A 22373-nucleotide genomic window follows, 5' to 3' on the forward strand; every position below is an offset into this window, starting at 1 on the left:
TCATTAGGACAGTACTAGCAAAAAATCCGTTCAGAGCATTGAGATCAACAGTATGAGGGATCCTGGATGCTTGTCGTCCAATACCTAGAGATTGTAGGAATTTCCATGTCTGAGAAGAATTGCTGTTCTCAATCTTATCTTGTATATATTTACGTTGAGCATCTCTACATACTTTACGGCACCGATTACGTAAACTCTTATATTTCACGAGGTTGTCAATAGTTGGGTTTAATTTAAATTTTGATTTAGCTCTGTCACGCTTCTTCATTAACTTCCGAATGTCCTGAGATAACCAAGGTGCAGGTAGGTGTTTGAGCTTGATGGGACGGAAAGGAGCATGTTTATCGAAGAGATCATTTAGAGAGGAGTTAAAAAGTTCAAGTTTCTCATCGATAGTAGAAGCGTTTAAAATTGAGTCCCAATTGATAGCACTAAGATCCTGCATAAATTTTTCGTCGTCAAAATGTTTGAAGCTTCGACGCATGACCACAGTGGGTTTAACTTTCGGCGGACGTACTTTGTACGACAGATATATTAGGTCATGGTACGAAAAGGCTTCAGCAGGTAGTTGTCCGTGAATTTCAACATGCTCCAAGGATGAAACAAAGGATAGGTCAAGTTGGCTTGGGATGCAGTTGGGAAAGTAATGAGTGGCATTGGATGGGAGAAAATTTAGATTGGAGCTATTAATTATGTTCAATAAGCGCTTGGCACGAGCGTCATTTTTGATAAGGCAGGTATTGAAGTCGCCCATAATAATAGCATGGTTAACATTAGGCAAGGAATTTTCCAATAGACTTTCGAACGTGTCGAAGTAGTCTATGTGGAGCGAAGGACTGTAAAAAACACCGAGTAGTACCTTAATGTGTCCAAATATAACCTCAATGAGTATGTGCTCGGCGGATTCAGAGTATTGGGAATCGGATTTATTCAGGATAGTGAAAGGAATGTGGTTACGTAAATAAATAGCAACTCCTCCGCCTCCTTTTCCAGTTCGATCATTGCGGATAAGATGAAAGTTAGGTAATGAGAAGGAGGAAGAAGGAAGAGATGGCTTGAGGAATGTTTCGGAGATAAGGATAGCGTGAATATTAGAGTTGCCAAAGGAAGATAAGAGATCAGGATAGTGAGCTGGAATACTCTGCGCATTCAAATGAACAACATTAAAATTTTTTGGGAAAAGAGAGAAGGTTGAATCAAGAGAAGAGGAAAGCGGGATGTAAGTACTATGAAAACTGTCAGCCGAAGAGGAAAGTGATACAAAAGTGTTATCATCGTCTGAGTCAATATTCAGATCAATATTATTAATACTCATACTAAATAAATATAAATATATATATAATAAATATATTTAGAAATAATATATATGTATATTTAAACAAATGTATATAACCCGTAAAAGCTAATTTTATCAGACAAAAACTTACACTTACCAGCACTAACACAAGTTGGTCATAGTTAAATGCATCAAATAGAACAAAAACAGTGCAAACAGCAACACCAAAGCATAGCAAAAACATCAAAAAAAAAAAAACATTTAGGCACAAAAATCAATCAATGGATAGATAATAATTAAATCTCCTCGCTTAGTAGTTAGGTATATTCAGCGAATATTTAAACAATATGACATTTAAAATGAAAACAAATAGGTATTGATAAAAAACAAATAAATTAAGTTACATTAATCGAGTATATACAAGAAGCGTTAAGCGAGTTTGTATTGGGCGAAAGAATGTTATTTGTGGAGATTTTAACATTTATATTTTAGTGCAATCTTCCATAAGTACAAAGTTCATAAATTTATTTCAGTCCTTTAATCTAAATAAAATGTTTTCTGAACCTACAAGAATATCAGCAACTTCCGCAACCTGTATAGACAACGTGTTTTGTAATTGTTAGGCCGTTAATAAGTAAATCTTGTCAAACCTAACATCGGATCACTGTGGCCAAATGATGTCAATAGGTATAAAAGAAAAACAAAAGAAACGGAAAATCACTTGTAGGCCAATTACTTTAAAAGGCTTAATTACCTTCAATAACGCTATACCCACTAAAAAACCAGCGGTACCCACTCGTTCTTTACAGGGGGGCATCACGGGATCGCTTGCGCATGCTACCGTAACGCTCCGACGGTTGGCCCACCATGGGCCTCTAAGCTAGAGGAGTTCTCGGGGTACAGAGAACCCCCCTACTCCCGGCGACGCTTACAGCGGGGGGAGAAGGTGCGCATAGCGCTGATGCCTTCTCCCCGGTCTTCTTCGTCGGAGCGAATCCGCAGAGGCCCTCTCCTCACGCGCCCGCTCCGCAGCCTCTTTCTGCGACATTACACTTTCACAGAAAGAGACCATCTCGTTCCAGCACCTCTCGCTGCCTAGCATGGCGGTTATCACGTTCGGCAACGAGAGATCTCCACCGACTATCGCCACCAGGGAATGACTCTGAGGCCTCCAGGCGGCACACTCCATCAGGGTGTGACGCGTTGTGTCCAATGGCGCACCGCATGCGTGGCGAGCGGGCGTCATTTCCCGCCTCACTATCTGGTGCAGGTACTTACCGAAACAACCATGCCCGGTAAGCAGCTGAGTTAGCCTGAATGTGAGTGTGCCGTGACTCCGTTTCAACCATCGACTCAAGTGGGGACGGATCGCCTCCACTGCCGCCAGGCCTGCTGTTGGGGACCCCAGGTCCTCCTCCCATCTGTGAATAAGAGCTCGTTGGGCAAGAGCCCTTACTCGCTCCACCTCCGCGGACCCTGGACGGTCGCCACTCGCTCTGGTTTCCACCCGGAAACAGTAAACTTCCGCGAGCACCTCCGCCTGGAATTCCCAAGGCGGATCGCTCGCAAGAAGCGTCGCCGCCGTCCACGAAACCTTACGGTATCCACGTATCGCTCTCACCGCTACGATCCTCTGCGGTCTCCGCAGATGCGCCTTGTTCCGAGCAGTGAGAGGCATATAGGCGCCGACATGGCGAGTCTGGTCCTCCCACGTTGGGTAGGATGCGACCTAAGGCGGCAGCGGCATTGATGAGCTTCGGGCCCAGTTGGACAAAGTGCTGCCCGAAACTCCATCTTCCATCCAGGATCAGACCTAGATACCTTACTTGGGCCTGCACCTTAATCAACGTCCCGCGGACGGTGATAGATGCCCCTCTGGGGGGTCCCTGGCGTGGACCGTGAAATAAAAGGGCCTCCGTTTTAGAGATGGAGACCCTCAAGTCCAACATTCCAATACGGTCCACCGTGAGCGAAGTTCCGACTTCAGCCAAGCGGGACGCTTCCTGAAAATTCCGCCCTCTCGCCGTGATGAGAGTGCCGTCTGCGTAGCAAAACACCCCCATTCCGGGAAGGACGTGTGCTCGCAGGAGCCAATCGAAGCCAACATTCCACAGTATTGGGTCGAGAACCGACCCCTGTGGAACGCCGCAACCTACCTGAAACCGGACAATTCGCCCAACACCTTCCTCCCAGAGGACCACACGGTCCCGGAGGTATGCCCCCAAAAGTCTCCTGAGATGAGAAGGCACCCTGTGGTATCTGAGTGCCTCCCTAATAGTCTCGAAAGGAAGACTGTTGAAGGCGTTCGCCACGTCCAGCGATACCGCCAAGACCACGTCCCCTCGGGCCACCGCCTCTGTGGTTCGGATCTTCAGGGCGTTCAGGGCGTCCACCGTTGAACGACCAGCCCTGAACACGTACTGTGTCTCTGAAAGACTCGGCTCCACCTCTTCGAGATGCTGAACAAGACGAGTAGCGAGAATCTTCTCGAAGAGTTTGCCCGTCTCGTTCAGCAGCACAATTGGTCTGTATGCCGAAGAAGAGTCTAGGGGAAGCCTCCCCTTTGGCAACAGGACCAATTTGCCCTCCTTCCACGACTTCGGGAACTGCCCGCTAGACAGACACTCGTCAAACAGTTCCCGAAGCCTCCCACCTAGGTGCACCAAGGTGTCACGCAGGACCCGTCCTGGGACCCCGTCTGGACGCACGCCCTGCTCGGCGCGCTCCAAGATCTGGGCATACGTGACACCCTTCTGTTACGCTTCCGGCTGCAGCGTTACCACCACTGCAGCTGTACGTGGGGCAACCAGCTTGGGCTTGGCCACTTGAGGGGTCTTAGATGTTGCGATTGTTTCAGCAGGGGGAGAAGCCTTGGGCGCATTTCGAATTCGTCATTCATCTTTACTGTGGCCGACATCTCGATTATAAAGATAATCTTGATCCGTTAATTTTGCTTACGAAATACAATAATTAACACAAAATGCCGAACCAAGTGTTAACTATAGAGCCGCAAAATGAACTGAAGTTCAAAGTTGATTTTTCAGGATTGTTTGAACTGGGCTACGCAACGTACATGAGGTTGACAAACCCATCAGAGCATACCGTCTTGTTCAAAATCAAGACCACTGCCCCAAAGAAGCGTATTGCGTTCGTCCCAACTCTGGGGTGCTCGAACCCAATTCCAAACTCGATATAGCAATTACTCCTCAGCCTGTCCATGTGGACCCCAATGAAAAACATAAACATAAGTTTATGGTGCAAAGTGTTATTGCTCCCGAGGGAAAAAACTAACATAGATCAAGTGTGGAAGGAAATAAGTCCTGATCAGCTTATGGACTACAAGTTGAAATGTGTGTTTGAGACACCTCGAGGTACTAATCTTAATGATGCTGGTGATACCGCGGCCCAGAACGAAGTCAATAAGAAGAGAGTCGCAGTGTCCGCAGCTGATGATGTAAAATCACTAACAAAGGATGCTGTAGAAGGTCTTATCCAGAATGAAGCAAAGAGGAAGGATGATGACCTCACGTCGGGATCGTTAAGCGCGAAAACGACTAATTTCCCAAAATTTGAAAACCTCGAAAGCGATTTGCAAAAGGCGACGAATGAAGTGATTCATTTGAGGGAGGAAGAAAGCAAATTACGAATTCGTCACAAGTTTTCGTACTGAGTGGACGTGCTGTGCGTCATTTAAAAATACTGTACATTGGAAGTTTTGTCAAATTAACACCTATTATCAAAACATTAGGAAGTGAAGTTGATTACACTAATTGTGCGAATTTAAAGCTTTCTACTTCTAAAACTAAAGCAGCGACGAGGTAACCGCTCCTCCTCACCTCGGGGAAAGAAGACGGCCTCTTATTTTTTTGCCTTCTCTAAAAGCAGTGCTAATCCGATAAGGTAGACAAAACACGGATCAACTATGAACAAACTGCGCTCACCGACTGGAAGTGGCCCAAGTGTATGTCGCTCTGACTCTCAACCAAATCTGGTAATTAATAAACAATCTTTTGAGTTTTCTGACATTTCTAAGGTTACTCATCGTAATAAACGTAAATTAACTGATGATAGTTGTGGTGACCACTATCGACGGGCTGCGAGCGATGCAAACTGGCCGTCTCGATCCCACTATTATATCCAGTTTGTGACGCGCGAAAGTGGGCGGAGCCAACGGACCGCTGAGCACCAGTCGACCCACGGCTGCCACAGTAGACCGCTATTGCTTCCCCGCGTCGAACCTGTGTCCGTTTTTATCGTGCCCGCTTAATACCCTTTTATTTCGCCTTCTAGTATTTCTTTAAACTTTCTTACACTTTCAATATCTTCTCTTCCATTTTTCTCGTGTACCAGCTTACTGTTCTTATTCGCGACTTTCTTTCTCTGTTCTTATTGTTAAACTTGAAGAATATATAATAATTATATAGTTTGTTGAGAGTTTTATTCCGACCTACGATTAGCAAGCTATATATTGGTGACCCCGACGTGATCGCGTTCGCTACGTACGTTAACCGCTAAGATGGCTACTGATGAAAAATTTGAAGAGTGCTCAGCAACGGTCGATCGTGTATCCGTGCGTTTACCTCTCTTTTGGCCGGAAGACCCAGATATTTGGTTTGCTCAGATAGAAGCGCAATTTGAGACCTCGGGTACTAAAGCCGATTCAACAAAATTTTATACCGTTGTGCAGCAGCTAGATCAAAGAATTGCGCGTGAGGTTAGGGACGTGATTACTAGTCCGCCCAGCGTTGGTAAGTACGATAAATTAAAAAACGAACTTATTAAACGACGATACTACGTCGCGCGACCACCGGATGCGGCAATTGTTGACCCATGAAGAGTTAGGAGACCGGAAGCCTTCACAATTTCTCCGCCTTTTGCGTTCATTAGCAGGTGACCAGGTGAATGGTGATTTCTTAAGAATCCTGTGGGCTAGCCGTTTGCCCTCGCATATTCAAGCGATAATAGCTTCTCAGACAAGCTTAAGATTAGACGACGTGGCAGAGTTGGCCGATAAAATTAGCGAGGTAACACCTTTTTCTAATCAGGTTGCTAGTACTTCTGCTTCAGGTTTTGATATTTTCATCAAGAGGATGGATGAATTAATTTCTACCCGCTTTCGTACGGAGATCAGCCAGCAAATCGCACAACTAGACCTTGGGCGTGGCCGTACTAACTACCCACACAAAGGAACCCGGAGGCAATATAATATTTCGAGGCACCGTCAACGGTCTGCAAGCAGGAACAAGGAACCAGGTATATGTTGGTATCATAATAGATTTGGGGATAAGGCAACTAAATGTACAATCCCGTGCAATTTCAAATCGAAAAACTTACTCAACAGTCAATAGCGGCGGCTACTGACTGTTTACCTTCATCTCGCCGCCTTTTTGTTACCGATAAGTCTACAAAGACACAATTTTTAATTGACACGGGATCTGATTTATGTGTTTTGCCTCGCAGATTTTTAAAGGAGCGTAGAGAGCCGACTGATTATTCCCTTATTGCTGCTAACGGATCAATCATACGAACATATGGTTTACAAAAGTTGCATTTGAACTTTGGACTGAGGCGAGATTTCACTTGGAATTTTGTAGTAGCAGAAGTCGACAAACCTATAATAGGCGTTGATTTTATATCTTATTTCAATCTATTAGTTGATTGCAGAAACAAAAGTTTGTTGGATGGCGTGACTTCTCTGACGTGCCCCGCAACGCTTAAAGTTTGTCAACACTACAGTGTCAAGGCGATATCAGGTAATAGTGAATACCATAGTCTTTTATCGAAGTTCCCATCTTTAACGAGACCATGTGGCATAGACCGAAGGATAAAACATTCTACTGTTCATTTTATCCGCACAACTCCTGGACCACCTGTCTATTGCAAACCGCGACGATTGGCACCAGCTCGCTTAAAAGTGGCTAAAGAGCAGTTTGATGAAATGTTGCAGGATGGCACTGCTCGACGCTCCGACTCACCGTGGGCATCTGCTTTGCACTTAGCACCAAAGAATGATGGTTGGAGACCCTGTGGGGATTACCGCGCACTGAATAGTCGTACTATACCAGATAGGTACCCGATTCGCCATATTGAAGATTACTCGCTTAGGCTCGCGGGCTGCACAGTTTTTCTAAGTTAGATCTGGTTAAAGCTTTTAACCAGATACCCGTGTTTGAGGAAGACATAAAGAAAACAGCCATAACGACACCTTTTGGACTATTCGAGTTTCCCTTTATGTCGTTTGGTCTAAGGAACGCGGCCCAAAAATTCCAGCGTTTTCTAGATGAGGTACTTCGCGGTTTAGATTTTTGCTACTCCTATATTGATGACATACTAGTTTACTCTCGCTCTCATGCAGAACATCAGGAGCATCTGGATCAACTTTTTAAGCGTCTCAGTGAATATGGTCTTTTAATTAATGAACAGAAATGTTCGTTCGGGAAAGAAGAAGTTGTTTTCTTGGGGTACACTATTTCTGCAAATGGTACCCGCCCACCGGACACGCCGCCCACTGGAGGACAAGATTGCTGCTATCAAGCAATACCCTCCACCGAAAACGGCAAAGGGTTTAAGACGATTTCTCGGCATGGTTAATTACTACCGTCGATTTTTACGCAGCGCTGCCGAGGATCAGGCTCCACTACATGCTATGTTGGCCTGTCCAAAAGTTAAGGGTGCAACGATCCTGTCCTGGACTCCAGAACTGTTACAGATTTTTGAAAAATGTAAGTCGAATCTTTCTAATACTAGCCTTTTAACACACCCAGTTATAGATGCACCGCTTGCCCTAGTCACAGATGCGTCAAATACAGCCATGGGTGCGGTTCTGCAGCAATTGGTTGACAATCATTGGCAGCCATTAGCCTTCTTTTCCCGGAAAATGAATAAAACCCAATCATTGTACAGTGCGTGTACTAATTCCGTACGAAAATATCTCGAACTCAGTATAACTTAGGATATTTAAACACCGTACTTCAAAACAAGACAAATTTTATTAAAACTAAATTAACTATCTACTTTTCCGTGAACAAAACATCATCGCGATTTAACTTAGCAAACGTATTAAATATTGTGTGATGTTACAGTCCATTAATCATTTTTATTTCATGTTTACGTTTGCTAAGTTTGCTTATGGTGGGCGGTACGAAAAGAAAAATGTTCCTTTTGGTGGGCGGAATGTTCAGGATTTGTTCGATTCCAATGCCTTCACAAAATATTTAACATGTTGCACATTGGCTTCACTAGATGGCGTTGGGATCGAGTTAAATCGCGATGATGTTTTGTTCACGGAAAAGTAGATAGTTAATTTAGTTTTAATAAAATTTGTCTTGTTTTGAAGTACGGTGTTTAAATATCCTAAGTTATACTGAGTTCGAGATATTTTCGTACGGAATTAGTACACGCACTGTACAATGATTGGGTTTTATTCATTTTCCGGGAAAAGAAGGCTAATGGCTGCCAATGATTGTCAACCAATTGCTGCAGAACCGCACCCATGGCTGTATTTGACGCATCTGTGACTAGGGCAAGCGGTGCATCTATAACTGGGTGTGTTAAAAGGCTAGTATTAGAAAGATTCGACTTACATTTTTCAAAAATCTGTAACAGTTCTGGAGTCCAGGACAGGATCGTTGCACCCTTAACTTTTGGACCGGCCAACATAGCATGTAGTGGAGCCTGATCCTCGGCAGCGCTGCGTAAAAATCGACGGTAGTAATTAACCATGCCGAGAAATCGTCTTAAACCCTTTGCCGTTTTCGGTGGAGGGTATTGCTTGATAGCAGCAATCTTGTCCTCCAGTGGGCGGCGTGTCCGGTGGGCGGGTACCATTTGCAGAAATAGTGTACCCCAAGAAAACAACTTCTTCTTTCCCGAACGAACATTTCTGTTCATTAATTAAAAGACCATATTCACTGAGACGCTTAAAAAGTTGATCCAGATGCTCCTGATGTTCTGCATGAGAGCGAGAGTAAACTAGTATGTCATCAATATAGGAGTAGCAAAAATCTAAACCGCGAAGTACCTCATCTAGAAAACGCTGGAATTTTTGGGCCGCGTTCCTTAGACCAAACGACATAAAGGGAAACTCGAATAGTCCAAAAGGTGTCGTTATGGCTGTTTTCTTTATGTCTTCCTCAAACACGGGTATCTGGTTAAAAGCTTTAACCAGATCTAACTTAGAAAAACTGTGCAGCCCGCGAGCCTAAGCGAGTAATCTTCAATATGGCGAATCGGGTACCTATCTGGTATAGTACGACTATTCAGTGCGCGGTAATCCCCACAGGGTCTCCAACCATCATTCTTTGGTGCTAAGTGCAAAGCAGATGCCCACGGTGAGTCGGAGCGTCGAGCAGTGCCATCCTGCAACATTTCATCAAACTGCTCTTTAGCCACTTTTAAGCGAGCTGGTGCCAATCGTCGCGGTTTGCAATAGACAGGTGGTCCAGGAGTTGTGCGGATAAAATGAACAGTAGAATGTTTTATCCTTCGGTCTATGCCACATGGTCTCGTTAAAGATGGGAACTTCGATAAAAGACTATGGTATTCACTATTACCTGATATCGCCTTGACACTGTAGTGTTGACAAACTTTAAGCGTTGCGGGGCACGTCAGAGAAGTCACGCCATCCAACAAACTTTTGTTTCTGCAATCAACTAATAGATTGAAATAAGATATAAAATCAACGCCTATTATAGGTTTGTCGACTTCTGCTACTACAAAATTCCAAGTGAAATCTCGCCTCAGTCCAAAGTTCAAATGCAACTTTTGTAAACCATATGTTCGTATGATTGATCCGTTAGCAGCAATAAGGGAATAATCAGTCGGCTCTCTACGCTCCTTTAAAAATCTGCGAGGCAAAACACATAAATCAGATCCCGTGTCAATTAAAAATTGTGTCTTTGTAGACTTATCGGTAACAAAAAGGCGGCGAGATGAAGGTAAACAGTCAGTAGCCGCCGCTATTGACTGTTGAGTAAGTTTTTCGATTTGAAATTGCACGGGATTGTACATTTAGTTGCCTTATCCCCAAATCTATTATGATACCAACATATACCTGGTTCCTTGTTCCTGCTTGCAGACCGTTGACGGTGCCTCGAAATATTATATTGCCTCCGGGTTCCTTTGTGTGGGTAGTTAGTACGGCCACGCCCAAGGTCTAGTTGTGCGATTTGCTGGCTGATCTCCGTACGAAAGCGGGTAGAAATTAATTCATCCATCCTCTTGATGAAAATATCAAAACCTGAAGCAGAAGTACTAGCAACCTGATTAGAAAAAGGTGTTACCTCGCTAATTTTATCGGCCAACTCTGCCACGTCGTCTAATCTTAAGCTTGTCTGAGAAGCTATTATCGCTTGAATATGCGAGGGCAAACGGCTAGCCCACAGGATTCTTAAGAAATCACCATTCACCTGGTCACCTGCTAATGAACGCAAAAGGCGGAGAAATTGTGAAGGCTTCCGGTCTCCTAACTCTTCATGGGTCAACAATTGCCGCATCCGGTGGTCGCGCGACGTAGTATCGTCGTTTAATAAGTTCGTTTTTTAATTTATCGTACTTACCAACGCTGGGCGGACTAGTAATCACGTCCCTAACCTCACGCGCAATTCTTTGATCTAGCTGCTGCACAACGGTATAAAATTTTGTTGAATCGGCTTTAGTACCCGAGGTCTCAAATTGCGCTTCTATCTGAGCAAACCAAATATCTGGGTCTTCCGGCCAAAAGAGAGGTAAACGCACGGATACACGATCGACCGTTGCTGAGCACTCTTCAAATTTTTCATCAGTAGCCATCTTAGCGGTTAACGTACGTAGCGAACGCGATCACGTCGGGGTCACCAATATATAGCTTGCTAATCGTAGGTCGGAATAAAACTCTCAACAAACTATATAATTATTATATATTCTTCAAGTTTAACAATAAGAACAGAGAAAGAAAGTCGCGAATAAGAACAGTAAGCTGGTACACGAGAAAAATGGAAGAGAAGATATTGAAAGTGTAAGAAAGTTTAAAGAAATACTAGAAGGCGAAATAAAAGGGTATTAAGCGGGCACGATAAAAACGGACACAGGTTCGACGCGGGGAAGCAATAGCGGTCTACTGTGGCAGCCGTGGGTCGACTGGTGCTCAGCGGTCCGTTGGCTCCGCCCACTTTCGCGCGTCACAAACTGGATATAATAGTGGGATCGAGACGGCCAGTTTGCATCGCTCGCAGCCCGTCGATAGTGGTCACCACAACTATCATCAGTTAATTTACGTTTATTACGATGAGTAACCTTAGAAATGTCAGAAAACTCAAAAGATTGTTTATTAATTACCAGATTTGGTTGAGAGTCAGAGCGACATACACTTGGGCCACTTCCAGTCGGTGAGCGCAGTTTGTTCATAGTTGATCCGTGTTTTGTCTACCTTATCGGATTAGCACTGCTTTTAGAGAAGGCAAAAAAATAAGAGGCCGTCTTCTTTCCCCGAGGTGAGGAGGAGCGGTTACCTCGTCGCTGCTTTAGTTTTAGAAGTAGAAAGCTTTAAATTCGCACAATTAGTGTAATCAACTTCACTTCCTAATGTTTTGATAATAGGTGTTAATTTGACAAAACTTCCAATGTACAGTATTTTTAAATGACGCACAGCACGTCCACTCAGTACGAAAACTTGTGACGAATTCGTAATATGCTTTCTTCCTCCCTCAAATGAATCACTTCATTCGTCGCCTTTTGCAAATCGCTTTCGAGGTTTTCAAATTTTGGGAAATTAGTCGTTTTCGCGCTTAACGATCCCGACGTGAGGTCATCATCCTTCCTCTTTGCTTCATTCTGGATAAGACCTTCTACAGCATCCTTTGTTAGTGATTTTACATCATCAGCTGCGGACACTGCGACTCTCTTCTTATTGACTTCGTTCTGGGCCGCGGTATCACCAGCATCATTAAGATTAGTACCTCGAGGTGTCTCAAACACACATTTCAACTTGTAGTCCATAAGCTGATCAGGACTTATTTCCTTCCACACTTGATCTATGTTAGTTTTTTCCCTCGGGAGCAATAACACTTTGCACCATAAACTTATGTTTATGTTTTTCATTGGGGTCCACATGGACAGGCTGAGGAGTAATTGCTATATCGAGTTTGGAATTGGGTTCGAGCACCCCAGAGTTGGGACGAACGCAATACGCTTCTTTGGGGCAGTGGTCTTGATTTTGAACAAGACGGTATGCTCTGATGGGTTTGTCAACCTCATGTACGTTGCGTAGCCCAGTTCAAACAATCCTGAAAAATCAACTTTGAACTTCAGTTCATTTTGCGGCTCTATAGTTAACACTTGGTTCGGCATTTTGTGTTAATTATTGTATTTCGTAAGCAAAATTAACGGATCAAGATTATCTTTATAATCGAGATGTCGGCCACAGTAAAGATGAATGACGAATTCGAAATGCGCCCAAGGCTTCTCCCCCTGCTGAAACAATCGCAACATCTAAGACCCCTCAAGTGGCCAAGCCCAAGCTGGTTGCCCCACGTACAGCTGCAGTGGTGGTAACGCTGCAGCCGGAAGCGTAACAGAAGGGTGTCACGTATGCCCAGATCTTGGAGCGCGCCGAGCAGGGCGTGCGTCCAGACGGGGTCCCAGGACGGGTCCTGCGTGACACCTTGGTGCACCTAGGTGGGAGGCTTCGGGAACTGTTTGACGAGTGTCTGTCTAGCGGGCAGTTCCCGAAGTCGTGGAAGGAGGGCAAATTGGTCCTGTTGCCAAAGGGGAGGCTTCCCCTAGACTCTTCTTCGGCATACAGACCAATTGTGCTGCTGAACGAGACGGGCAAACTCTTCGAGAAGATTCTCGCTACTCGTCTTGTTCAGCATCTCGAAGAGGTGGAGCCGAGTCTTTCAGAGACACAGTACGTGTTCAGGGCTGGTCGTTCAACGGTGGACGCCCTGAACGCCCTGAAGATCCGAACCACAGAGGCGGTGGCCCGAGGGGACGTGGTCTTGGCGGTATCGCTGGACGTGGCGAACGCCTTCAACAGTCTTCCTTTCGAGACTATTAGGGAGGCACTCAGATACCACAGGGTGCCTTCTCATCTCAGGAGACTTTTGGGGGCATACCTCCGGGACCGTGTGGTCCTCTGGGAGGAAGGTGTTGGGCGAATTGTCCGGTTTCAGGTAGGTTGCGGCGTTCCACAGGGGTCGGTTCTCGACCCAATACTGTGGAATGTTGGCTTCGATTGGCTCCTGCGAGCACACGTCCTTCCCGGAATGGGGGTGTTTTGCTACGCAGACGGCACTCTCATCACGGCGAGAGGGCGGAATTTTCAGGAAGCGTCCCGCTTGGCTGAAGTCGGAACTTCGCTCACGGTGGACCGTATTGGAATGTTGGACTTGAGGGTCTCCATCTCTAAAACGGAGGCCCTTTTATTTCACGGTCCACGCCAGGGACCCCCCAGAGGGGCATCTATCACCGTCCGCGGGACGTTGATTAAGGTGCAGGCCCAAGTAAGGTATCTAGGTCTGATCCTGGATGGAAGATGGAGTTTCGGGCAGCACTTTGTCCAACTGGGCCCGAAGCTCATCAATGCCGCTGCCGCCTTAGGTCGCATCCTACCCAACGTGGGAGGACCAGACTCGCCATGTCGGCGCCTATATGCCTCTCACTGCTCGGAACAAGGCGCATCTGCGGAGACCGCAGAGGATCGTAGCGGTGAGAGCGATACGTGGATACCGTAAGGTTTCGTGGACGGCGGCGACGCTTCTTGCGAGCGATCCGCCTTGGGAATTCCAGGCGGAGGTGCTCGCGGAAGTTTACTGTTTCCGGGTGGAAACCAGAGCGAGTGGCGACCGTCCAGGGTCCGCGGAGGTGGAGCGAGTAAGGGCTCTTGCCCAACGAGCTCTTATTCACAGATGGGAGGAGGACCTGGGGTCCCCAACAGCAGGCCTGGCGGCAGTGGAGGCGATCCGTCCCCACTTGAGTCGATGGTTGAAACGGAGTCACGGCACACTCACATTCAGGCTAACTCAGCTGCTTACCGGGCATGGTTGTTTCGGTAAGTACCTGCACCAGATAGTGAGGCGGGAAATGACGCCCGCTCGCCACGCATGCGGTGCGCCATTGGACACAACGCGTCACACCCTGATGGAGTGTGCCGCCTGGAGGCCTCAGAGTCATTCCCTGGTGGCGATAGTCGGTGGAGATCTCTCGTTGCCGAACGTGATAACCGCCATGCTAGGCAGCGAGAGGTGCTGGAACGAGATGGTCTCTTTCTGTGAAAGTGTAATGTCGCAGAAAGAGGCTGCGGAGCGGGCGCGTGAGGAGAGGGCCTCTGCGGATTCGCTCCGACGAAGAAGACCGGGGAGAAGGCATAAGCGCTATGCGCACCTTCTCCCCCCGCTGTAAGCGTCGCCGGGAGTAGGGGGGTTCTCTGTACCCCGAGAACTCCTCTAGCTTAGAGGCCCATGGTGGGCCAACCGTCGGAGCGTTACGGTAGCATGCGCAAGCGATCCCGTGATGCCCCCCTGTAAAGAACGAGTGGGTACCGCTGGTTTTTTAGTGGGTATAGCGTTATTGAAGGTAATTAAGCCTTTTAAAGTAATTGGCCTACAAGTGATTTTCCGTTTCTTTTGTTTTTCTTTTATACCTATTGACATCATTTGGCCACAGTGATCCGATGTTAGGTTTGACAAGATTTACTTATTAACGGCCTAACAATTACAAAACACGTTGTCTATACAGGTTGCGGAAGTTGCTGATATTCTTGTAGGTTCAGAAAACATTTTATTTAGATTAAAGGACTGAAATAAATTTATGAACTTTGTACTTATGGAAGATTGCACTAAAATATAAATGTTAAAATCTCCACAAATAACATTCTTTCGCCCAATACAAACTCGCTTAACGCTTCGGGCATCCTCCAGCACACATTCAAACAGGTTAAAATGTGATTGTGGAGGTCGGTACACGCACATTGCTATAGTACAATCGAGTTCCACACATGACAATTCAATAGGGCGCTCTATGGAAAGATCTACAGTGTCTTTTCCGTCTTTACAGTTTATCGTCTGCTTTGTGTCTATCAATGATCCTCCATGTGTAGCTGATTTTCTAAAGAACGCACTTGACAATTTATAATTGTTAATACTAGGTGGTAGTTGATGTAACAAGATCCAATGTTCTGTTACATAAAATATATCAATAATAAAGTACTTTAAAAATAATTTTCTATTTCATTATCTTTGCTAGATAAGCTCTTTTTTTATTTTTTATTTATTCGTTACCACAGTTTACATAGCATATTTAAGGTTGGGTCTCTCTAGTGAGCATGATTCATACTCGTATCAGAGGGTCATACTCTTCCATAACATGTTATGTTATATAAGCAACCAAAGAATAAACAAACTTTTAATTAATATAAAAAAAAACAAAGAAAATAAAGTAAAATCAAAAAAAAAAAAGATAACTGAACTAATATTTATTACAAAGTGCAAGTGTTTTTTGTGAGGCAAGTGTGGGTGTGTGTGGTGTGTGTGTGTGTGTGTGTGTGTGTGTGTGTGTGTGTGTGTGTGTGTGTGTGTGTGTGTGTGTGTGTGTGTGTGTGTGTGTGTGTGTGTGTGTGTGTGTGTGTGTGTGTGTGTGTGTGTGTTGTGTGTGGGTGGGTGTGTATAAGTGAGTGTATAAATCATTGCTGTAGAATTAGTGTATGTGTTTTTATACGTAAAAAAATTATTTTTTACTTCCTACGAACGAGTAGTTCGATCTCGTCGTAGCTTTTTGTTATTAACGTTAATTTTTTAACCTTATCATATTGTACGGGATAAATTTTAAATATTTTATTCATGTTATTGTAGAGATAAGCACATTGTGTTAGATATTGATGACTAGCAAAAGAAGTTTTGGGAGCATACACGTCAGTAACTTTGTAGCTTAGTCTTCTATTTAAAACTTCTGCATTGAATTTCAACGATTTGTGTCCTCTAAGAATAATCCGTTGAACATACAATTGTCTTACAGTTAATACCTTACTTGCTGCATACAACATACGCGTAGGGAATTGATAGGGCAAGAAGTGGATGACTTTTAACAACAATCTTTGGGCTCTTCCAACTTCAATGAATTTTGTTTTAACAGCACCTCCCCACACAGGAATACAGTACCCCAATACAGACTGCGCCAGTGCAATGTATATTTTAATCATTAGGACCTTAGAGGCAACGTGTCTTAACATTTTAAAAATCCAAATCAACTTACGTAACCTGAGGGCTTAGCCAAGTTGAGATAGTTTTGACAAGCGCTGACGAAACGATGTCGAAGTTTTTGATCGATAACTAAGCGATCTTAGAGACTCAATAGTTAACGCTAAAAAAATGGCGTCTTACATGGTGATCGACAAGTGTTTTATTTGTTAAACTTATTTTTTCTATTATTACCTTTTAAAATTATTTGTGCAGCAATTACGGTTAGACAAAACAACCTTTGAAGCTCTTTGTCATGAACTCCGACACAAGACTTCGTTAAAAGGAACCAAAGAGATTCCCCTCAATGTTAAGGTAAGTGCTTAATAATCTTATTGATAATTTATTTATTTATTAAGGACACACCACATGTCATAATAAAAACATATTCAGAATTAACATAAAGTGTGTGACTCTTCAAGACAGCCACAACAGTTATTTTCGTTACAGTTATATAATAATAACATAAACAATATTTTTACAATAATAAAAATTACTCACAATAGAATATTGTATTTGATATTTATTTTTTAACGTAACTATGATAAATTTCATTTCCTTAATTGTTGTGTGTTTGTAATTATTTTGCACTCTTAGTTTCCTAGCAACAGGATCCTATCAGCGAATTGTTGGGGTTTCTCAGCATCTTGCCCAACGGACAGCTAGTCGGTGCATAAGACAAGTCATTGATGCTTTGAACCACTCTGCTATCATGGAAAAATGGATCAAGTTTCCGAAAACACGACAAGACAGAGCATTTATAAAACAAGAGTGAGCATTTAAAGTAACAATATTTAATTTATGAAATAAATTTAATAAACATAACATTTTAATTTACGAGGTTCCAAAGAAGATTTGGCCTGCCTGGTGTAATTGGGTGCATAGATTGCACCCATATAGCTTTGGTAAAGCCCAACCATGAAGAGCATCTATATATAGAGCCGAGATGGCCCAGTGGTTAGAACGCGTGCATCTTAACCGATGATTTCGGGTTCAAACCCAGGCAGGCACCACTGAGTTTTCATGTGCTTAATTTGTGTTTATAATTCATCTCGTGCTCGGCGGTGAAGGAAAACATCGTGAGGAAACCTACATGTGTCTAATTTCAACGAAATTCTGCCACATGTGTATTCCACCAACCCGCATTGGAGCAGCGTGGTAGAATATGCTCCATACCTTCTCCTCAAACGGGAGAGGAGGCCTTAGCACAGCAGTGGGAAATTTACAGGCTGATTATGTTTATGTTATGAAGAGCATCTTTTTTATAATAGAAAAGGATATCATTCCTTAAATGTTCAAATGGTAGATATAATAATTATTTATATTGTACGGCATGTTAGAGTGAGATATCAGTCTTAATAGAGGTTTTATTTTCAGGTTTGTGATAGTAATCTTTTAATTTTAAATGTAAATGCAAAGTTTGGTGGAGCTACACATGATTCACATATATGGTCTTCTAGTAGAGTTGAATTATATATGCGTGAACTTCATCAAAATAATGAGAAAGTATGGCTCTTAGGTAGGTATTTATAATAATAAAAAGATCTAATCTAAAGGAGTTTAATTGTGACTAACCAAATTTTAAAATAATTTTCAGGTGACTCTGGATATCCACAACGCCCTTGGCTTATGACACCTATCCTCAATGCAGTTGAAGGTTCTAGGGAAGACCAATACACTCGATTGCATGTGCAAGCCCGTAACTGCATTGAGCGATGTTTTGGATTACTCAAAGCAATGTGGAGATGTTTGCTTAGAGACAGGGTTCTTCACTATCATCCTCGTGTAGCTAGCAAAATTACAATGGCATGTTGTGTATTACACAATATAGCTTTGCAATCTGGGCTGCCACCACCACAACCACTTCCTGCTGCACATGACAATGGGGATGATACAATGATGCAAGATCCCACATCCACTGCGTTTGTAGGTAGCCAGAGTGAAGTAATCCAAGGCAGAGCCATGCTGAGTTGTTTATTGAATAGGATATAGTAAGATTATTTTAAGCTTTAATATGAATCTATTTTACATTTCTTAAAGAATTTGTAGCAATCATTTCAAAGCTACCGATAAATATTCTTCAAACAAAGGTCGTACACTTCTCAAAAAGAACGCTGTTCCCGTTATAGAGGTAATAAAAAGAGTAAAAAACTAAATGAAGTATTTATATATATATATATAATATATATATATATATATATATATATATAAATATATATAGAAATATAAATATATATATATATATATTTATATTTCTAGCCTACCTCAATAGTGACGAGATATATTTTACTTATATTGTTTTATGAGCCGAGATGGCCCAGTGGTTAGAACGCGTGCATCTTAACCGATGATTTCGGGTTCAAACCCAGGCAGGCACCACTGAGTTTTCATGTGCTTAATTTGTGTTTATAATTCATCTCGTGCTCGGCGGTGAAGGAAAACATCGTGAGGAAACCTGCATGTGTCTAATTTCAACGAAATTCTGCCACATGTGTATTCCACCAACCCGCATTGGAGCAGCGTGGTGGAATATGCTCCATACCTTCTCCTCAACGGGAGAGGAGGCCTTAGCCCAGCAGTGGGAAATTTACAGGCTGATTATGATTATGTTATGTTTTATTTCCCAGGAACACATCAATATAAATATTGTAACCTCCCCGACAAGTCTCGACAATGTCAGCATACTGTATATGGTAGATATTTTTGAAACACCCAGAAAAGCAGCACTTAAAAAACGCGTACGTGAATTAACATGCAAGAAAAAACTGTTGCAGAAAAAAAACAAAGTACTAGTTCAACAAAATAAAAAACTGAAGAAACGTATTGCCATTGCGTGATATTGAAAGATTTAAAGAAAAAAATCGAAAGAACAGCCTACTTAACTAAATTTAAAGACAGAAAAGAAATAAATTGAATCTTTTCGAAGGAGTATGATTGTTTTATAATATGTGTATTTCTTTCTATTTAAAACGTCTTAAATTTTTCACCTACCTTTTATAATATTTATTTGTTATATAGGTATAAATCCCGGCTACAAATTCTGTACACGTGGTTTGTACCTTCTGCCTAATTAATTTGTTAGTCTATGATGGCAACGTGCGGTGATTGGTGGCCCCAATAATATTTGTTTACACGCAATTAAAACATCTTGTTGTCTCTTTTATTCTTATTGTTTTTATCAAGCTTTCCTTTTTACTTGTAGCGAAATGTAAAATAAACGGCCCCGGCGCTGAACACTTTTTTATGTTGTTTAGTAAGTGTATAACATATCTATTTATTAGAATATCATTGGTCATGTGATTATGTTTAGGAATGAGTCTTATTAAAACTAAAAAGATGACAGAAATCACTCGTTTCTTTGTTGTTGACTTAAAATATTTTTTTTAGGATGTCTTCACGATCGTAAAAAATTATTGATTTAATTTATAACTGACTGACGATAATGATAATCCTCATGGTCTAGACGATCGCTAGGTGATTCAGAAACTCAAATTAAATATATACTAGCGCCACTTTGTGAGATTGTAAGTAATACGAACTAATTTTCAGTGAGAACTGTATTATTTGACATTAATTGGCATTCTCAGACTCGATTTCGAAATTAAAAAATGAAACTAACTTCGACTTAATACGTCAAATTAAAAGTTGATATAATGTGGCGGAAGGCTCTAGTGAAAACTGTAAATCTATTTTTTTTTTTTTTATTTATAAACACTTTATTGCACACAAAAGACAAAAGATACAGTGTACATAACATTACAAGAACATATAACAAAAAAGAGAAGCGTGCAAAGGCGGTCTTATTGCTTAAAGCAATCTCTTACAGACAACCCTTTAGAGTAAGAATTTGTCTGTGGGAAACGGGATGGTGCAAACAAGCATGTTTTATTCTTAAACAACTAAAAATTAATCTTTAAATAATACAAATAATATATAACAAAATACATATATATATGTTTAATAAATACATATGTATTATATATACCAAATAATTATATAAATAAAATTATATATATAGCAGAAAGTTATACTAAACATATAGAATAAAAATAAAACTTACGTACATAAAATATAATACTTAATAAATAAATACTAATAGTATGATAATATAGGAAATAGTATTTACGCAGATTGAATAGATAAATAATACTTATGTAACCTATTTTTAAATATATAAATTGACTCAGATTGACGAATATCGGTAGGGAGCGTATTCCATAGCTTTGCAGCTGTCATCGTAAAGGATTCGCTATAGAAGTGGGTATGAGCGACCGGCAGTGACAGTTTGTTGTCAGAGCGTGACCGCAGTTCATGTGGATAGCTGACGTCAGTACCCACAAAACAGAACCGTTCCTTCAAATACGCGGGAAGAAGAGGATTATAGAGGATAGAGTAAAGAAGAGATAACATGTGCAAGTTGCGACGATGTCGAATAGTAAGCCACTTAAGTTGCGCCCGATATTCGGAGACGTGATCAAATTTCCGTAGACCAAAGATGAATTTGATGCAAACGTTCTGTAACCTTTCTAGCTTATTGAGTTGGTCCTCAGTAATGTTTGTGTAACAACAATCTGCGTAGTCCAAAATAGGAAGTAGAAGAGTTTGACATAACGTGATTTTAGTCTTAATGGGCAGAAAGTGTTTCCAACGTTTTAACAAATGAAATGTGGCGAAAACTTTTCTACTGACTTCAGCAACTTGCACAGTCCAGGATAATGTATTATCGATAAGAAGACCAAGGTTTTTAACGAAACTGCTAAGTGACAAAGGCGTATTGTTAAAGATGATCGCAGGTAGGTTGGCGTAATCAACTTTAGTAAGTAGTTTGGAGCTACCAATAATAATGACCTGCGATTTATCTGGATTTACAAGAAGCCCGCACGTCTTGCTCCAAGTACAAATTTTATGCAATTCCTGGTTCAGCCTCTCAATAGCCCCTCCGATACCTGTTAAGGGAGCAGAAACGTAGACCTGCAAGTCGTCAGCATAAAGATGAAAGGAAGACGAGAGGAGATGGGATACAGTATTAATAAAAATGGAAAATAAAAGTGGAGAGAGGACACTGCCTTGAGGAACACCAGATGAGAGAGATTGGAGGCTGGATAATTTATTATTAATCCGTACACATTGCTGACGACCAAACAGGTAGCTACGAAACCACTCACATGCATCGGAAGAGATATTAATCGACCGAAGCACTGCCAGCAGGAGATCTAAATCAACCGTATTGAACGCATTACTGAAGTCCAATAATGCCAGGATACTAACATGTCTGTTGTCCATGTTAAAACGTATATCGTCGCATACTTTAAGTAGGGCAGTAGTAGTACTATGACCTCTCCGAAATCCTGATTGGAAATCAGAGAGTACATTGTACTCTGCTAGATACTTTGTTAATTGAAGATGGACAATACGTTCTAACACTTTAGACAGAAATGGAAGGATAGATATTGGACGAAAGTGAAAGAAAGATATGGGATTTTTGTTTTTGGGAATAGGAAGGATATAAGCTAAACGCCAAGTGGAAGGGAATTCATTATGGTCAAGGGAGAAATTGAAAATGTGAAATAATATAGGGAGAACATAATCTAACACAGCAAGTATCATTCTACGGTTGATTCCATCACATCCCGTGGCATCGGATCTTATTGCAAGGATGTTGGCCTTAACGTCACTAGCAGTAATTGGGGAAAAGTGAAAAGAGGGTCTGTTAGGAATAGGCAAGGATCTAAAATGATTTAAAGTACTAATTATATCACTGTTGTTCATTAGGACAGTACTAGCAAAAAATCCGTTCAGAGCATTGAGATCAACAGTATGAGGGATCCTGGATGCTTGTCGTCCAATACCTAGAGATTGTAGGAATTTCCATGTCTGAGAAGAATTGC

At 42.3% G+C, this 22373-nt stretch overlaps 1 long non-coding RNA gene and 2 pseudogenes across 1 annotated transcript; 2 read left to right on the forward strand and 1 right to left on the reverse strand.

Annotated features, from left to right (window-relative positions):
- The first annotated feature begins 4156 nt into the window (after positions 1 to 4156).
- On the forward strand, positions 4157 to 4946 carry LOC135194582 (vesicle-associated membrane protein-associated protein A-like; annotated as a pseudogene).
- A 6965-nt stretch (positions 4947 to 11911) lies between these two features.
- On the reverse strand, positions 11912 to 12701 carry LOC135194583 (vesicle-associated membrane protein-associated protein B-like; annotated as a pseudogene).
- Positions 12702 to 17731: 5030 nt separating this feature from the next.
- On the forward strand, positions 17732 to 18517 carry LOC135194622 (uncharacterized). Its single transcript, XR_010309859.1, has 3 exons — positions 17732 to 17787; positions 17863 to 18004; positions 18083 to 18517. It is a non-coding gene; the product is annotated as an uncharacterized LOC135194622 (long non-coding RNA).
- Positions 18518 to 22373: the final 3856 nt, after the last annotated feature.

This window comes from Vanessa tameamea, chromosome W (genome assembly GCF_037043105.1).
Source record: "Vanessa tameamea isolate UH-Manoa-2023 chromosome W, ilVanTame1 primary haplotype, whole genome shotgun sequence".
NCBI classification, from domain to species: domain Eukaryota; kingdom Metazoa; phylum Arthropoda; class Insecta; order Lepidoptera; family Nymphalidae; genus Vanessa; species Vanessa tameamea.